We start from the raw sequence: 20,830 nt of genomic DNA on the forward strand, positions 1-20,830 counted from the left end.
AAACTTAAGAACTTAATGATGTAAATTTTAAATACCAAACTGTTTCTCGAATTATATAAATGTTTGCAAATAATTTTTAATTTAGAAATTTTTAAATAAAAGCTTGACAAATCAAATTTAATGTATTTAAGTGTACATATTGCATAGTAGTAATAGTGCTCTCAGACATAAATTCGCTTTATAGATATTTAGATACAATATTTAGAAATAATATTTAAATATATATTTAAATACTATATTTAGAAATAATATTTTTTACATAATCCTGCATATAATAATATTTTATTATAATTACTTTGAAACATTATTTTATTTATCTGCTGATTATTCTGTTAAGAACATGCTGATAAGAATAATAGCAATATGCAAATATGTACAATTACAAGCTATTGTGACATCACAATATGCGTTGAAATATCAATATTTTATATAAAGTGTAAATATTTCATATAAATTAATATTTAAAATAAACGATATATAATATAAAAATATTTTAATATCCATCGATAAATCAATTTTACGTTTTTATTCAAGTTTTATTAAAGGCAAGCTAATAATAAAAGTAATAATTGTTAAAATGTAATAAAAAAGTAGATAATAGTTTAAGATGTATATGTAATTCTTCTTAACTGTATCATAGATTTAATAATCAATAAATAACTTGAAATCTTTAACGATTAATTGTCATATCTGATATAAATATTTTACTCAATTCGAGATACAATGTATATATAAAATTCAAGATACATACAATGATATTGATAAATATTTCTTTGAAACGTGTCACTGATAGTGATTGTGATGACGTCAGCTTGTACATACATGTAAAATAGCGATAATCGAGATTATATTGTCAGTTTGCGTTTGTTGCTTTAACTTTTTTTACGTGATCAGCAGTGGTATGACCATATATGAATCATTTAAATTGAGTGAATATATAAATCGAGTTCTTCTTTTCTTTCTATTCGCATCTTTCTCGTTCCATGAACGTGTCGAATGTTTACACTTGAGCGAGTCTAGGTCAGGAACGTTGATGACGACAGCTATCAACATCTGACCTTAGGTCTAATTTTAAACATCTCGTAGAAGGTAATGTATGCAGGCGAATCATTAAAAACTATTTTTATTGTTTTCTTGACTTGCATGAATATATACACCAGATTTTTATAAAATATCTAAGCAAGAAAATCTCCATAATATTCACATAAATACTTTAGAAACTTTCAGATATGAGATATGTTAAATAACATAAAACTAAAACATTTTTTTAAAACAAAATTTTTAGAATGTACATAAATTTATTTACTTGTTAATAAATATCCATAGAAAACGTTTAATAAAATAATGTAAATTTTGTTTATTTCTCGTTACTAAAAAACAAATTTTTCAAAATCATTATCTAATATATTTTTCACTTAAACACATTTCTATTAGACCTACTTTTATAAAATTAATAAAGTATAAATACATCGTTTTTACATCTTGAATCTTTTATATTAAATAATAATATTATGTTAAACAAAAAACAATGCATAAAAAATATTTTGGTAAATATTAAAAATAGAAATCATCTCATATATTTCTTGAAAACTTTATTATTATATGTATAATTAGTTCTATAAAATTTAAATGTATACCTGAATAAATTGCAGGCATTTTTAAAGGATACTGTAGTTTAAAGAGTGTTAAATGTATAACAGTTATACATATTATTTGAAGCGATTATCTCTGGTATGCATTTTGCATTAGAAATAAAAAAATTAGCTATAATAATTAAAGAAATATCATTTCTATATATTAATATATTTTTATATATATCAGTATATTCTTTATTTGACACAAAAGTAATAAAAAAACAATTCTGAGTCAAAGAATATTTTGTAAACTACACATGTTTTGTAGCATATCAACTAACAATAAGTAGCTTTTTGAGTTGCGTAATATGTATATATAGAGTGTCTTATTTTATATTTCCGTACAATCTTCTACAAAATAGATGTGTCTGTCAAAGAAAATTTATTAGATCAAAATTTTTCTGATAGTGATATTTTATAGTTAATATACTTATATTAATATACTTATGATCGAAATGGTTTCTAACATTTGAAACCATTTACCCTCATTTTTTAAAGTTATTTCGACTTTTAGAAGCATGTAATTTTTTTACATAAAAAATCAATGAGTAGGGGAGACCGGGGCCTAACCGTCAGTTTTTTTTCGGTGCCGATTTTTAACAAGAAAATAAATAATTTTAGTTAAATGTGGTATACCACTGTAAAGAGTGAACCTTTAGCTACAAAATTTATATAGGAAATTTTTATCTACGTCGCTTTGTTTAACCGGTATAGAGCAAAAACGACAACGGTGGAAAAATTGAAATCTCAAAAATGCCGGGGTTTAACCGTCACACTGCATTTTCAATACATATACGTACATCTAATCCTGAAAAATGATAGGATACATCTTAATAATTGTTTTTTAAGAGAAAAATATAAAAATTTATTCAAAATTTTTATGCGAAACATTATTAAAAAATAGTTACGAGGGTTCCTCTTTCCGCAGAAGTCACTCGCCCGACTTGTTTCACTCCTCGACGTCCGATGACTCTATTCGGTGTCTGAACGGTTGTAATTCCCGTCTCATCCATATTCCATATGCAGTGAGCCTGGAAATGCCCGAGAATGCCTTGAAAATGCACCCGGACTGCTTACTGACGGATTAACCCCAAACACAAGTTTCAGGTTTGATCGCCCACGAAATATTAGACATCAACGATAATGAAAAAACTACACTGGATTCGTGTTCAGCATGCATTACTCTTTATAATCACGTACCTCGAGATTTGGAGAGCAAATATTATTGCAGATATTACAAAATTTCCACGCGCAGAAAATGTAACTTTCACCTTCCGAAAACACGTTTGCCCTCGTAAAAATCATAACACGGCAACCTGCCGAAACTCCGTTGGTCACATGGGTACCATAAGCAGCGTTTACAATGTTAATAGCGAGTTCGCACAATATACAGGTTCCGAGATATTTGATTTGACGGTTCAACCCCGGCGACGGTTAGGCCCCGGTCTCCCCTACTTTATTAAATATTTCATATTTTATTTTGAAACAGTCTAGAAGTAAAATATATTTATATTGCACTTGCTCTTTAAGTACATTTCTATCATATAATTATGTACACGGAGAAAAATGCTGTTCAATTAAAAAAAAAAAAGTTGCTTTAATTAAACGTCAACGTCACGGACTGTCACAAACATAAATATATAGTTAATTCAATTGGATATTATTGGGCCAAATATTTAAATTATTAAAACAACTATCTGATGTTTTTTGTTCATTAATATTGATGTTGCATCAATAGATTTTATCTCAATTATACTGATGCTGTTGATACAATATAATTTTGTTCTCGTGTACGTATATTACTGTTGCGCCTGATAGTCAACATGCGCATTTCTCGCAGTATATTCGTAAACATGACACTCCGATGGCACCTAGTAAAAATAATGAAAACGAAAAAAAAAAAACATTTATTTAAACTCCATATCCACTTTAATAAGCAATAACAAATTTTATAAGTGATTATAATCACGAAATCAGTTTCAGAAAGCAACGGCTTATTCTGAACTCTCATATTTACGAATTAACAGTTTGTTTTCGGAGAAATCAGTATTTATTTGTCGCTGTTTTCTCAGAATATTGATTTTCCATATAGTTAAGGTTTTTAAGGTAGTTGTCTCCCGACAGTACAATCCAAAATTTTGTACTCTAAATCGACGTCCTATCCGACTACTTACGGTTACAGATTAAAAACTTTTGGATAGTTCTATCCCTCACACACACAACAAGAGATTATTCTTTTATTCTTCCCCTCCAGTCACTCCTTCACTTCGAATAATCATAGAAATCGAGGTTTATTTATTATTGTATTTCTAAATCTAAACGGTCAATAATTTTGAGTTTCTTTTTACTAGTATTCCTTCTACTAGGTATATGTATATCCGTTTTTATCAGTTTCTTCTTGTTCGTTCAAATTATTAAAATTCAAAATACGAGATTTTCGCATGCTCTGCGTATATATGTAATGCATGGAAAAAGTGCAATTTTTTATAGCAATTATCTCGCGTTTGGGACGGCCAATTACTTTTAAATTGTACAACCGTGTAGATACCACATTTATTAACATATAGTTAAATTTCCAAATTTTTCTTGTTAATTTTGCGATTTACGAGAAAACTACCTTAACTCAATATAACTGCGTTTTCGAAACAAATCTACACGGAAAAAATTTTATATTGATTTATAATACAATTTTAAATTATATTTTATTATTTTTTATATTATCGGTGGACCATCATAACTTTGTAGAATAAATTATAGTACAACATAGTAGAATTTAAAACTAACACTTACCTAACATGTTTTATCATTTGCCATAGTAAAAATTTGAGAGAAAACTTCACTGAGAGAAAAATTCAGATTTTTTTCTGATCAAAATAATCAGATAATTCGTCTGAAAATTAACAGACGAATATTACCGATCTTTTTCGAACAGCTAAGCTAGTACCCGAAAAATCCGCTCTCTCAGCCGGTCACCCATCCAACTATATAGTAACCGCGCCCGACGTTGCTTGACTTCGATGATCGAACACGCTAGCAGCGATCCTCTGACTCTGATGCTTCTTTCTTTCTTATACTCGTACATATAACACATCTTTATAGGGTTAAAAAATCTTGATATTATTTATTAACTAGCAAATATAACGCAACAATAATACAGTGATATACAATGAATATTAATCTTATCGAGCATGAACAATTTTGTCGAATAATTAAACGCGGCAGTCAAAGCTAAAAGCGTAATATTATACGCCATTTGATTTTTAATCGTTTTTAACTTTGATTTAATTCATTAAATAAAATCTTCACCTTGTGTCCAGATAGCGCTGTTGATATACAAATAAGATTTGTATATCAATACAATATAATATAATATAATATTAAATTTATTTTAAAATTAAATATGTAATAGAGTTAATGAGAATAATGAGAACGCCTATAAAGGCGCTACCTGGACACAAGGTGAAGATTTTATTTAATGAATCAAATTAAAGTTAAAAACGATTAAAAATCAAATGGCATGCATATATTACGTTTCTAGCTTTGACTTCCGCGTTTAATTATTCGACAAAATCGTTTATGCTCGACAAGATCTTGCAAGCTATGCTTATCGCTTTCTCTTTCTCTTCGAATTTTTAACAACGAGTTACCGAATTTGAAAGGTTTACATAACTTTGATGTAATTTTTACTATTGCAACACTGCTTTTCATCATATAAATAAAGTAACTTTTGTGAAACCGGGGCTCAAGCTATATTCTAAAGTGGTAAGAGTTAATTTTTACTATGGTGTACAGTTAAACATTTATTCGGTATATATTTTCTACTTTTCTTTGCAATACTAACTTTTATCTAACAAACAACAATGGGAATATTAATCGACTCTACTGGCCATTATAATCGCCAAGACAATACGACCACGATTTGGTTCGATTATCGTCAAGACGCTCTTTTAACCAATATAAGCTGATGTAATCTTTGATACTTATATATATAAGCATCTCATTTAAATAATTAAATTTATTGCGAAAAATATAATGACCAGTAGAGTATATATTTATATTAATGTTAACATGTTAATGTGATAAAGTTTATTTTAAAAGTTGATATAAGATGATATATGTGTTTAACATTTTAATAAACTACTTGCTATTACTCATTATGTGAAATAAAATAAAAAATATCAAAAATCCAACTGCCAAATTAAATTTTCGAGAAATGAAATTGAACATTTAAATTATGATCAACCTTACTTTTACAACCGCGAACTGAACACTTAATTCTGCTCGTAGATTTACAACGCGGAGAAAATTCCATATTAATAAAAATACAAAGCCAGTAACGCAAAACCAGTACGACCGCACGTCAAGCCTGTACAATGCCACGAGATTCGTAATACCTTGCAGTGCTTTCACTTTCGACCACCAGATGTCATGGCGACGAATGTCAGATCCCAATAGAGCAAATAGCAGAGAGGGCAAGATGTAGCGTGCGGCTATATGCAAACTGTCTAGTTACAATTAAGTTTTAAATTATCATATTTCAATAATTAATGTAAACCGATTAAATTCTTAATAAACTTAATCAACATCATGAAATTATTCAATTATAGGAAAAATTTTGTATTTCTGTCTTATACATATATATGTGTATACACAGGGTGATAAAAAAAGTGTTCCATATTTTGAGAGCAGGTAGTACCTATATACTCATCAAAATAAGAAGAAAATGTCCAGTAAACATGGGTCCTAAATTAAATACCTGTTGAGATATGGACCAATCTTTATCGCATAGGTACTAATAGGAGATATTCTATGTGGTTTTCCATTCATTGTCACACATTTTGGGGGGGCCTGTAGGGGACCTAAGTCGTCTACAGGCGATTCCGTGTCTCGACATCGAACTCGCGAAACTCATGTTCGACCGTTAGACGCCGTGCCGTCGTAAGCGGTGAGATCCCGACGACGGGCAGAGGCGCCGTACGGCAAACCGGGCTCGTGCGACGACCGGCCCGCGAGGACCGGCCGCCTAGTAGTGTGTCACATTGTTTTGAGCCTTTCGACTCACGAGACTCCTAGAGATATCATTGCCACCTTTGACTAGAGAGGATACGGCCTTAGAGGCGTTCAGGCATAATCCCACGGATGGTAGCTTCGCACCACCGCACCGGCCGCTCGACCGAGTGCGTGAACCAAATGTCCGAACCTGCGGTTCCTCTCGTACTGAGCAGGATTACTATCGCAATGACTGGTCATCAGTATTATAGATAAATACTATAGATGTACTATAGATACCAGTACTATAGATATTTGGGGTTTAATAAAAGAAAGTACTTATGAACATAAAAGAAAGAGTAACAGGGTTCACTTTTGAACTTTTTTCCATTATTTTGTAAGCTAATATAATAGTTAAAGTTAATAAAAATAATATACAAATATAGTTGTTTTGGTTTTTTAATAGATAAAAATTAAAATCATAGATTTTTTTAAATATCGTACAAACGTTCTCCTGGCTACAAAAGCAAACTTTTTTATGAAATATAAATTTTTTTTCGGATGACTGTCGATAAACCTATCGTAATTGCATACCCTAATTTCAAACGCAAAATTCATGTTGACTTGTGTTAGTTACTGTTTCTATAAAAACGCAAAAATCTGTATTATTAGTATTACCACTACAAAAACAAACTTTAAAGGGGATATTGATATTTTTCCTTTATTTTGGTGCATGATGAATAGGAAAATCATGAAATGAATCCAAGGACAAGAAAAAAATTTTTTTTGTAGAGTTGTGTTATTAATAAATTTGACTGAATCGAGATAACCTAAAGTGTGCCATGTAATGCTGATTAAAACATTGTAGGTACGTGAAAGAAGAGAGAGGTGAAAAGGAATGAAAGAAAAGAGAAGGAAGGGATAAAGAAATGGAAGCAGGAGAAAAGAGAAGGAAAGAAGAGAAGAAAGACTGATTTTAAATTAATTTTTCCATAATATGCATCATGGTATCTTTAATATTTAATATTGGTGTGTATGATGCTATTAATAAAACATAAATATAATATTTTTATATTTTATATAATTACGCTAATATTAATTTTATATTATAATAAAGAGAAATAATAATAAATATTTCACATAAACTAACAATCAAATTTTTCGTAAAAGTACAATATTATATTGTAAAATAATATATACTTAACATATTGATTACAAGAAATCTTTACATATATAATTTAGAAAAAAATTTTATTATTTTTTCTAATTTTCTATTTTTACTACATGTAATGCATGTTTTATTACAATATAATAATAAAACACAGAAGTAGGGGAGACCGGGGCCTAACCGTCGCCGGGGTTGAACCGTCAAATCAAATATCTCGGAACCTGTATATTGTGCGAACTCGCTATTAACATTGTAAACTCTGCTTATGGTACCCATGTGACCAACGAAGTTTCGGTAGGTTACCTGCCGTGTTATGATTTTTACGAGGGCAAACGTGTTTTCGGAAGGTGAAAGTTACATTTTCTGCGCGTGAAAATTTTGTAATATCTGCAATAATATTTGCTCTCCAAATCTCGAGATACGTGATTATAAAGAGTAATGCATGCTGAACACGAATCCAGTGTAGTTTTTTCATTATCGTTGATGTCTAATATTTCGTGGGCGATCAAACCTGAAACTTGTGTTTGGGGTTAATCCGTCAGTAAGCAGTCCGGGTGCATTTCCAAGGCATTTCCGGGCATTTCCAGGCTCACTGCATATGGAATATGGATGAGACGGGAATTACAACCGTTCAGACACCGAATAGAGTCATCGGACGTCGAGGAGTGAAACAAGTCGGGCGAGTGACTTCTGCGGAAAGAGGAACCCTCGTAACTATTTTTTAATAATGTTTCGCATAAAAATTTTAAATAAATTTTTATATTTTTCTCTTAAAAAACAATTATTAAGATGTATCCTATCATTTTTCAGGATTAGATGTACGTATATGTATTGAAAATGCAGTGTGACGGTTAAACCCCGGCATTTTTGAGATTTCAATTTTTCCACCGTTGTCGTTTTTGCTCTATACCGGTTAAACAAAGCGACGTAGATAAAAATTTCCTATATAAATTTTGTAGCTAAAGGTTCACTCTTTACAGTGGTATACCACATTTAACTAAAATTATTTATTTTCTTGTTAAAAATCGGCACCGAAAAAAAACTGACGGTTAGGCCCCGGTCTCCCCTATTTGCAAAATTCTTTGTTATTTAATTTAAAATCAATAGTTTAAAAAAGTACAATCTAATCATTAAGATATATTTTATTGCACAAGAGTAAATATAAATTGAAAAACATTAAAGTGAAATTATAATATCTTTTGGTTTTATATTAAATATATTATGATATCAAGAATATTTTAAAATTTTATTATTTATTCTAGTTTCTCTTTCAAAAGTAATTTAGTTGAAGTCCCAATTAAGAATAAAGAAAAAATTACATATATTATAAAATTAATTCTTGCCGATATTAACATTTTGTTTAGTTTTAATATTAAAAATATTATACAATATGTATATAAAATGCCATATAGTTTTACATTTTATTTGTATTTATGAATATATATTTTAATACGATGCAAATCTACCAACATATATTGTCTAAAAAAATGTTTACATATATTGTATAATATTATACATATACATAATGTCTGATAAATAATAAGTATAACGCCTTTCGTAGGGAGGGGGAGCGAGTTAAACTGAATAAAAAAGTCCTCTACTGGTTTACGTTTTTCACATAATTAATATAAAATTAGTTAAGAAGATCTGTGAATAAATGTGTAGCGATTCACCGACAAAAGATAATCCAGTGTTATGCACCATGTTCATGGATGTTATGACATGTTCTCCCATCAATATTTTACCGTGCGTGTAGCAACCGTGCAAACGGCGCGTTAACGCTAAACTCTTCCTTACTCCTGTGTGAACCTAACATCCCCACCATAAAGAAAGTCCGAGTATATGACACAATTAAGTGCTAATTTAGTGCTAATTTATTGCTCTTGTCTCGAATTTTGTGCTCCTATCCACTCGCAGTAAATTAATCAAAAGTGGAGGTGTTGCCTTTACGTTAAACTAACACCCTCCTCATTCCTAAAAAACATGTGTAGAGTACCGTAAACAAAAAATCGATATACCGGAATTCTGTGCTAATTTTGTGCTGTAAAATACTGTAAAGAGATGTCAAAAATATTGAATGGTTATGAATGTACCGGTTACGATAGTTGCATAAAAGCAAAATGTTCAAAAATAAAAAGTTAACCATGTACATTACATGTGTAACATTAAACTGTTTCTTCAATTAAATGCTCGTAAAATACCTTATTTTGAAATTTATTGCTCACGAAACAACTTTAAAAATTATCAAAAATGCACAAAGATACAAGAATAAAGTATATTAAACAAATTAATTGTTCCAAGCCTGTTTGTTTAATATACTATTCTCTTGTACGGACGGGAGCTAGCACTCGCGGTGGACTTTGTTAACTTAAACAACAAGCCCAAAATTCTGGATTGGCATAACTTTAAGAGCACTAAATTCTAGGCTCATTTTAATATATCAAAAATCGGCACAGCAACTAATTTGTTTAATATACTTTACTCTTATATCTTTGTGTACTTTCGATAATTTTTAACCCTTGGTTGTCACACCTCTTTTTTGAAGGATTTTTTAAATGATTTTTTTGAGCAAAAGTTAAATTTTTTGTAATAAGAATACATTCTGTTTAAATTTAATTCTAGAACTTTTTACGGTCCACTTAAACTGTTAGTTTTTGAACAGCATGCAGTTATTTGAAAATTGGCTGGGGTCATTTTGACCCCGTGTGACAACCGAGGGTTAAAGTTGTTTTGCAAGCAATAAATTCAAAAATAAAGTATTTAACGAGTATTTGATTGAAAAACAGTTTAATGTTATACCTGCAATGTAATATGGTTTATTTTTTTTTTGACCGTTTTACTCTTATACAGTTATACAGTAATCGGTATCGGTACATTCATAATTATTCAATATGTTCGATATCTCTTTGCGGTAATTTTGAGCACAAAATTAGCACAAAATTCTGGTATATCGGTATTATTTTTTTTACTACATACACGTTTTTTTTTAGGAATGAGGGGTGCTAACTTAACATAAAGGCAGCACCTCCACTTTTGATTAATTTACTGCGAGTGGATAGAAGCACAATATTCGGGACTAAAGTAATAAATTAGCAATAAATTAGCACTTGATCGTACCGTACCCGAACTCTCTTATTGTTAGTAGGGGTATACTATAGGTTCACAAAGGTCTCTTTCTCGCCGCGCACTCACCTTTGTTGCCGAATCATGTGAATGCATGCTCATTCGCAGATCTTTATTAATTAATTTCTCTTTAGTTATTGCAAAAATCGCAAAAGCATACAGGATTTTTCTATTTAGTGTGTTACACTTATTGTCACACAACCTATTACAGGGTGTTCAGTAATTACCGGCGTGTCATTTCTTATGGGCAAATAGAACGGTTTGAGCTGAATAAGAAAGTCCTGTTTTGTAAGTTTAATTGTTAATAATTAATGAGAAATTAACTATTAAATAAAGATCCGCGAATCAGTGTATATGTCCGTGCGATTTGACGAGAAGAACTAGTTCAGTGTTTACGGTTGCTAGGCGCGCGGCAAGACATTAGAAGGAGTGCTTTGTAAGCACTACGCGTCGCTCGTGCATAGCCATTGTTGTTTACAGAGTGCTCCTTCCAATGCCTTGCCACACGCCTAGCAATCGTAAATGCTGGACTGCCTCTTCTGGTCGAATCGCACGGATGCACACTTCGCGGATCTTTACTAATTAAATTCTCATTAATTATTGAGAAATTACAAAACAGTACAGGATCTTTCTATTCAATTCAACCCGCTCTATCCTGTCCACGAGAGGTGACGCGGTAATTACCAGACACTCATCTGTATATATGTAAATAAAATTATATAAAGATTACAAAACAAAGTGTCTTAATTTTAACACTAATTGCAGTATTAGCTATAATTAGCTACTATTATTAGAGGAAAGTTCCCTATTATGAGACGCCACATCTATGTATTTTGTGTGATTATCGGAAGTCTATGGGCAGAATTGAAAAATGTAGTAGGTCATTTTAAAGGGAATTTAATAAGCTTTAAGATGCTGAAATGTAAAATCTAATTTAAATATTAATTTTTCTAAAAATTAGAAAAATGTAAAAAATGAGCTTCATGCAAAATCGGAAAAGTGTGCTCCTAATATGAGATACCCCGAGAAATCGCTAATAAAGTGCAAAATACATCGGTATTGCAATTAGAAAACTTCATTTAATGTCTCTGAAATACAAATGTAATGGAGAAGCTTATTTGCAATAATCGCAAACCCACACTTATACTCAATATTTCCAGCGCAGCCAGTGTGCGTCCAGCATGAGCATGCGATCACCATCAGCACATTTTTATAAGTTTGTATGAACCTTCCCTTAATTTTAACATAGTATTTTCCCTCTTTTTATTACTGTACAATGACCTTCATACTCTAGCAACGATCGTCACCCTGAATATCTCATATTACGGATCCCACGCCTTGCGGTTTCGCGATCACCAAATCTATCCTCTACAATTAAGCAACTCAACATATCCTGTATTTTCCTATTAATACGACCTTACTCTATCGCTGCATACAGAACTCATTGTCAAATATTTATTTATTATATAATAAATAAGGTTCAAAGTCTCACCTTCATGGAACTTGACAACGTCCTAATTCACAATTTCGATATTCGTAACGAGTGCATGCACGATCGGACAATGAATTTTCTACTAAATAGGTTTTACACCAAGGGCAATAAGTTCATGGCGGAACCAACAAATAGAACCTATTAGTTTAGCAAAAACCCCGCTATCGCATATTAGGAGCTTATCTCATAATAGGGAACTTTCCTCTATATATTGTATATTAATGCTAATATAATAATAAATTAATACTTGAAGTAAATTATAAAATAGAAATATCAAAATATAATGTAACACTACACACCCATTAATTTTTTTATAATATATGGCCAAAATTATATTCAATAGCTTCAATATAATGACACTTAATATAGTTAAACGACGTTAAATTATCACATTATTTTAAACTAGACGCAAAAGTAATAATTCTTTTGAATACATTTAAATTTCGCAATATAGTGTATACAAACTTAATAAATTTTAACAAATTAATCCGAAAAATAAAAAATGGAAATTTACGATCTCTCTTATCACTTTCTTGAACATGACACAAGCCGATTATTTAAAAACAATCGTGTCTAATCTCACCTCTTCCGCTTGAACGACGTTTTTCACTCTCGTCACAATTTCGCTTGTTTTGACGAGCTCAATTTCTGCGTCTTCCATCTGCGAATGTTGTCGCTCCTGCATATCTGTGGCCAGCTCCTGATAACAAGATTCTCCAGAGCCGCGTCGGCTGCCTGCAATGCACATAGCCCGGCGAAACAGACCGGCGACGACAGCGCATAAGCCGCATTGCATCTCTGTAGTGCTGCCCCGGCTAGAGAGCGACCCACCATTGGCTCGGCGGCGGGTCCGAGACCCATGGGAGCCACTGTCACGTGCTTGGGTCGCCAGTTTCGCGTATCTGCCACTGCTCGCACTTTTTCTACTTTACTTCGCCTAAATACCTTTATTCGTTCTTCATCTCTTCTTTATATGTTTCTTCTATGCATCATTGTATCCTCTTCAATGCACGCTTATATGCACACTTTCCTAATTCTCGTCAAATTCGTAATTGTCAATGCCTACTGTCAATGCCTCTATTCTTTTACTCCACAGAAATTCGTACTCTCCTACACGACGGAATTGATGCAAAATTTATTGAAGGGTTAAACAATAACTCGAGAAATTGCAAATACGATAGAAAACGAGAAACAATGAGAACAGAATAGAGTATAATACATCTCACACTTGGAGCTTTTAGAATATTGTGTTTAAAAAATATTAGATGAACTAGAAAGTTAATGTTTTGCATATAATGACGCAGCCTGAGATCTTAAAAGCTAGCTATTACAACACTTATTATGTATTCATTTTGACTAATTTTATATTACTTTACAAAAAAATATTCGCGGTTTTTTTTTTATAGAAAATGTTCAGTCCTCCACTATGATAATTTAATATAAAGTTCCCTGTTTAAATAAATACAACAAAAAATTAGCGATTTAAAGTAGGAACTTCTCTTATATTTTATTTCTTATTTATTTTTAACGCCCCTTGGACTATCACTTCTTAAACTGTAACAGTCTTTTTTGAGAAAAAAAGAAACATTAGTAATTATTTACATTAACAGACAGTACCGATCAACTTGACCTTTATTGACCTATGTTGTCAAGAGTATAGTCATGAATAATGTTCAGGCTATACTCTTTTAACCGTCGCACGATATTTATTAAAAAATTGTTAATAATAATAGATAATCAACGTTTGGTATCAAGAGACACGTAGTGTACGCGCAAAGCAATACACTGACGCTGCCCAAGTTAAGCGCAGGCAAGATTTATCGTTCAGTTATAACGGTTGAACGTTTCTGGATACGCTCAATCAATTAGTTAAGTTCATACTATGTGACAAAACTGCCTTTACATTTGCTCTATGTGTCCTCTATGCTGAGATATTTTAGCTCAAAGTCTAAAATTGCGAAATTTTACAGTAAAGGGTCCCGGGTACTCGCCGCGGCCATGTTATATCGTGACGTCAGAGGCGAGAAATGACACGCTGAAAATTATTGCGTGCCATTTTCAAATAAAAAAATATTTGTATGAATAAATACTTCAAAATTTCCTTTTCCCTTGACAATTATATTAAAAAACCGTAAAATAAATTTGATATAAAAGTCATGCAGACTTATGCGCAACTGCAGTAATTTTTTACAGTAAAAAATACAAATCGAATACAGTTAATACGGAGCGCGTACACTTAGCGCTCTTTTTCACCTTCTTTGAAAAAGGTAAGTTTTTTAAGACACAAAACAAAATTTACAACTGTACATTTCTGCATGTACATGAATTTTTCCTCTCACGCAAGATATAATGTGGAAAGTGCAACAGAAATGTTTGTATGTAACAAAATATCTTTCGCGTTAATAAAGTAATGAATCTATCGTCTATCAAATATCAAAGTTGCATATACATGTATGTATATGTATATAATGTATATAAGATTAGCAGAGACCTCTACGCGCAAGATATATCTACACAACTCCAATGACATTGACCTTGACATATACCATTCAAGGTATATAATTTTAATGCTATATTTATTATTATCTGACCTCCTAAATTGATGAAATAAACTATTTTTTGTATTGGTAATCACGGAAATTCGATACCCGGAGAACGATCAGCTTTGCGTAGAAATTAGGAAAGATATCAGGAACAGAAAGATTCTTAGCGTAAAGGCTCAAGCATATTATAATCTGACCTCCTAGATTAATGAAATAAGCTGTTTTTCGTATTCGTAATCACGGAAATTCGATACCCGAAGAACGATCAACATTACGTAGAAAGGAAAGATATCAGACACAGGAAGATTCTCAGCGTGAAGGCTCAAGCAGAACGATGATCGTCTTTTTTAGAGAGCGCGCGTGCAAGAAGAAATACGTCACGTGATCATGTGCTGGCCACGTGGTCATGAATAACTTCGCGCCAAAAAGCATTCCCATGAAATTGGCAACAATCATGCGCCAGAGTAACGTCGCCTCTCCATTATTTTCATGAACACGGGATATCTTTTTAAACATATATTTACCCTGTTTCATATATAATTCAATTTCGGAACCGATTTCCAAAAAATCGGTAATAAAACATAATACACATCATTGCCACCCCTAGAAAATTCTACCTCTGTTTCATATATAATTCTTTAAGATTCGGTCCATTAACGAATAAAAAAAATTTTGGAACCGGTTGCCCAAAAAATCGGTAATAATGCGGTTCTCAAAATACGCCTACTGTCTAAGTTAGAGTATCGTGAGATAGTATACCAAATTTAGTTGTTCTAATTTGAAAACTGTAGGTTTGCATAGCGGACAAACATACATACATCATACATACATACATTCATTTATATATATATAGAGATATCTTGGTATAACCTATAATAAATAAACTTTCTGACAATCTTGTATTTGTTTTTTCTAATTAGAACACTACAAACGCGCGCCATTCTTTATTGTAAACATTTATATCACAACAAATTTTCGCGTACATGTCATTTTTTATTAGTTCTATAAAATTATAAATCCTTTTCCAGGATTAAAGTATGCACGCAAAAGAAAAAAAATTATATATATACTTCTATGATTTTTTTTCTTTTTCAACGTAAAGTTGACTCGTCCCTTCTCCGTTTGGGTGTATACTTTAATTCTGGAAAAGAATTTATAATTCTATAGAACCAATAAAAAATGGCACGTATGCGAAAATAACATTTTGTCGGTAAAACACAGATGACTCCATCGCTTTAACACAACTTTTTAAAGAGTGGATAGGCATAGATTAAATTGTTTCACAATTTTTAATGGTCTTCAAGATAGATAGAAAATGTGGAAAGGAGAAAAGAAAAGAAAAGAGAGCGAAAGAAGGCAACCATCAATATCTCAATCATGAAGATTTCAGTTACTTTGTGACTATCATACTGCAGAAAAAAATAATCGACATTAGAAATGCGATTAAAATTGTTTTTAATGCCTGTACGTGTATCACTGTATTAGTGCGGCGTTGCCACATAGTTTTCTCAGATCAACACAGTTTTATAACAATAAGCAAATGAGACATCGACCGATTCCTCGATCTGCCACAGTAAAGCTTAGGTTTGGCAACAACGCCAGTCGAGTCGACTGTATATATTTGCTCTCGTCATGAACGCCGCGCTCAGATATAGATATCATGCGTTAACATTTTTAAAGTCTAATCTAAAAATTGTAGTAACGAAATTTTGGAAAACAACCATATAAATATAATCTAGAAAGTTATAAGTAAAAAGTTAAAAAGTTTACTTTTTGTAAAAGTCAAATAGTCAACTTTTATGCAATTAAAGAAATAAAATGTGAACTGAATTTTTGCCTCATACAAGGGCAATGGAGGGTTATGCATTTATGCGCATGCATATAACTGCAAAATGCAATTATACATTTTTTAGTCATTCAAATATTTTATTCAAAAATATCCGTGTGTAAAATATTATTTAATGTAATTTTTTGTTTTTTACAAAAAAAGTATCATGTTTTTAAAAAATTATTAGTTTAAGAGATACTATTAAAATTTTTGAAACATTATTTACGTTTCAATACTTTCATGTTTTGCCTGTGCTTTATTTACATTAAAAATTGAATGACCCATCATTTTAAATATATTTACATCTTTGTTTACAAATATCATTAAGATAGAGCGCATACATATAAGAATGTTAAAACATACAATAGTTTTGTGTTAAAGCAGTATAATTATTAAGCTATATAAAATCAAATCGTTTACAAATAATGAGAAAGTAGAATTGTTATTTATATTTAATAAATGCAATCAAAATTCTAACGATGCAATAAGATTGTTTTAGGAGATATTATTTAAGAAGTATGAATAATCAAGTAAAATAAAATATTAATGTCTGATGTGGTATATTTAGATATTATATTTCTTTAATAGCAATCAAAGGACTAAAATTTCAAAATTTTTTAGTATTTATTTGTTACAAATTTTTTTACGTAAATAATGTTGACATTATTTATGCAGCAAAGAATAAAGTATTCTAAATCTTTTATAATAATACACTAACATGTAACTAATAAATCATAACAAGATATTTAAATAATAGGCCAGTCATATTAGACATCAAACCTTCCAATTAATCTTCTCAGGTTGCAACCACCATGAATCGCTTTGATTTGAGGTGCTATAAGTGGGATTTATTTTGCTTTGCAAAATTAACGCGCAATAAAAAGTTATTAACAATATTATCAACAAAAAACCCGATTTTTTTATTTTTCTCAAATATCTCGAAAACTAAGCAAGATAGGGTAACTAACTATACGTATCTTTTTTGTAGAGCGTAAAATTATCTACAATAATGATCTGAACAACATTTATCGTCAAGTCAGTCGTTTAGCTCGCACTCGCCGTCAAAGTCCGAGACTCGGATCCTGAAAACCCTCGATTTCATCGTTTTTTTGATGTTGCGCCGTTTGATGATGCAAAGCCGTTTTTTGCAATATGGTTCAATAATAATGCGAAAAATCACGTGAATTTTAATGAAAAATAATTATTTCGGTGTAAAACAAACGTTATCCGACCTGTGCGCAATATTGGATAACTTTGCGCGTCAATAAAAAAATCAGCGTTCGTCGTACGAAAAAAATACAAGGGTCCTTTTTTGTCCTATCTTGCTCAGTTTTCGAGATATTTGAGAAAAAATAAAAAAAATCGCGTTTTTTGTTAATATTGTTAATAACTTTTTATTGCGCGTTAATTTTACGAAGCAAAATAAATCCCACTTATAGCACCTTAAATCAAAGCGATTTATGGTGGTTGCAACCTGTGAAGATTAATTGGAAGGTTAACCCCTTAAATTAGTCCAATATGACTGGCCTATAATAAATATCGAAACAATTGGATCAGTACATGAGTCTAATATTTTGGCCACAATCACCTGGTACAGCCTTGAGCCTGATAAACCTAAATTTATTACATACACACGTACATGCACGAACGTACGCAAACCTATAGATAGATACAAGTAAACCTATCTAAAAAATATGATTTCACACACCCAAGTTTTTTACAGGAATTTTTAAAGAGAGAGAGAGAGAGAGAGAGAGAGAGAGAGAGAGAGAGAGAGAGAGAGAGAGAGAGAGAGTATTAATATCAAATCATTAATATTCATAACATTCATAATAGTGAATTGTATTAAAAATATCACAAATTAATAAACGGTAAATAATCGTAAATTAATAATGTAATAAAAAACATTAATACATGAAAAACATTATAAGCATGAGGAGATATTCATAGTGTGAGTATGGTCATTGTGGTATTTTCTATAACGTAAATAAATCAGGTAATATGTGAAAGAATTGAAATATGCAAATAATATTTCATAAATTCAAAAACATATTTTTAAAATTAAAAATTATTTTGATATTTTTTAAGGGGGTATTCTGGTTTGAAAGGTCGTAAAAAAAATATTTTTCAGGAATTTTTTGTAGGGAAATGAAAAAAGCGAATAATGTTAAACTTTGTATGTTTTTTAGTCTTATTTTAAGAATGTACTTTTATTTTTTAAATAACAAAAACGCTTTACTTTTTTATGCTGTATCTTGGTTACTAAGAGTTTTCAAGAAAAAACACATGTAGACGGTGTAAATGATTTCTAGCTGCTCTAGGTATCTAAACTTAAAAACAAAAAATTGTCTTATTCGGAAGAAATGCCGCTATTTTATCCAGAATCAAAATATTGGTTTAGTTCTAGTTCAGATGCACTTCTCCTGAATAAGAAAATTTTTGGTTCTTGCGTTTCACATGCCTAGAACAGTTAGAAATTATTTACCGTCTATATGCGTTTTTACTTGCGAGCTTCTAATATTGACTAAGATAGGTATAACATAAAAAAGAAGAATGTTTTTATTACTTATCTTTATTACTTAGAAAATAAAAATATGTTCTTAAAATATATGTTTAAAAAAATATATACAAAGTTTAACGTTATTCGCTTTTTCTATTTCCTTACAAAAATGTCTTTAAAAATATCTTTTTTTACGACCTTTCAAACTAGAATACTCTCTTAAATTAAAAATATTTTTCCAAATACTAATATTTTTTAGTTAGTTTTATTTATATCTATCTAAAGATTTGCGTGTATTAGTGCATGCGTATGCGCACGCGCGCGTGTATGTATGTATGTGTGTGTGTGTGCGCGTGCGCGTAATGGATTAGGTTTGTTAGGTTGTACCATGTGATGGCACATAACCGCATGTATATATAGTGTACTGACAGTGTACTGTAATATAACACAAACATATAATAATTTTCTAAACATTAAAAAATTTATACTAAAGATTACATATATATGAGACACTTCACAGCTTTATACTATTTGCATTAGTGTCTAAAATGATACTACGTGGGGCGTTTTTTAATGTTAATTAATTTAAATTTATTTAATCACGGATTGTGTTTTGCCTTCATCATTATCCATTTGAATTATATGTATTCTTGGAGTCATATTATTTTCTATACACATTTTTTATGAGGTCGTTAGAAACAGATCGTATAAAACTTCTATGTAGATTATCTTCTCTCTCTCTCTCTCTCTCTCTCTCTCTCTCTCTCTCTTCCTTTCCCTCTCTCTCCCCATTCTCGCGCTTTTCTCTCCTTCTCTCTTCCTTTCCTCCTATTCCTCTCCTCCTTCGCACTATATTTATCTATCTTCCTCTAATACTCTTTTCCTTTCTTCCTCTAGCCACGATTAACTCCCACTATACCATCCATAACTACGCCCTGCATAAACATGATTGTAATTCAATTTGCAAATTATCAAAGAATGATATCTATCTACACTCTGTGCTAATCACGAATTTAAGAATTCTTCTCGATTGATCTTGTATGACAAATAAATCTGCAGTATTTTTCTTGAGTTTTTTACTGAAGCTCTCTGTCCAGGATTTTTAATTCGCTGCCTCATAAGGTTATCTTGGTGTAACTTGACCCTTCGGTACGATGATATTTTGCGTGCTTCTTTTTTTCTCTTTCTTTGCTTTTCTCTTGTATTCTGTCTCTTGCTTCCTCTCTCTTTTCTCGAGAATATATTTTCGTTGATTTGAGAAAGTATTTACTTTCGTCGTACAAAGATTCGTGACAATTATTACGCGAGGCAAACTGCCGCCGAAGGGTAACGCCCGTATAGACATCGCAGCCGGCTCGTCTCCGGGATAAGCCTGCAAGCTCTATGATCGCATGCTTCCTGGAGTTGATCTGAACGGAAACGAGAGCCACCGGGCCCTGAGGCCCGGCGCCGTTCGAAACACAAAGACAACGTCGCCTGATCGTCGAATTTAGCTTTCGCTTCGTACGAACATCGATAAAAATAAGCACGACGAAAGAGCGATTTCGCGTAAA

At 31.3% G+C, this 20,830-nt stretch overlaps 1 long non-coding RNA gene across 2 annotated transcripts; it reads right to left on the reverse strand.

Annotated features, from left to right (window-relative positions):
- Window positions 1-6,517: 6,517 nt before the first annotated feature.
- On the reverse strand, window positions 6,518-20,824 carry LOC139786929 (uncharacterized). Of its 2 annotated transcripts, none has more exons than XR_011722474.1 (3): window positions 20,358-20,824; window positions 12,990-13,516; window positions 6,518-8,481 (listed from the first exon to the last, which is right to left on the reverse strand). It is a non-coding gene; the product is annotated as an uncharacterized lncRNA (long non-coding RNA). The 2 variants fall into 2 exon arrangements; XR_011722473.1 differs by having other exon boundaries at window positions 19,776-20,824.
- Window positions 20,825-20,830: the final 6 nt, after the last annotated feature.

Source organism: Temnothorax nylanderi, unplaced genomic scaffold (assembly GCF_030848795.1).
Source record: "Temnothorax nylanderi isolate EJ_2023f unplaced genomic scaffold, tnyl_v1.0 TNYL_tig1198_pilon, whole genome shotgun sequence".
NCBI lineage: Eukaryota > Metazoa > Arthropoda > Insecta > Hymenoptera > Formicidae > Temnothorax > Temnothorax nylanderi.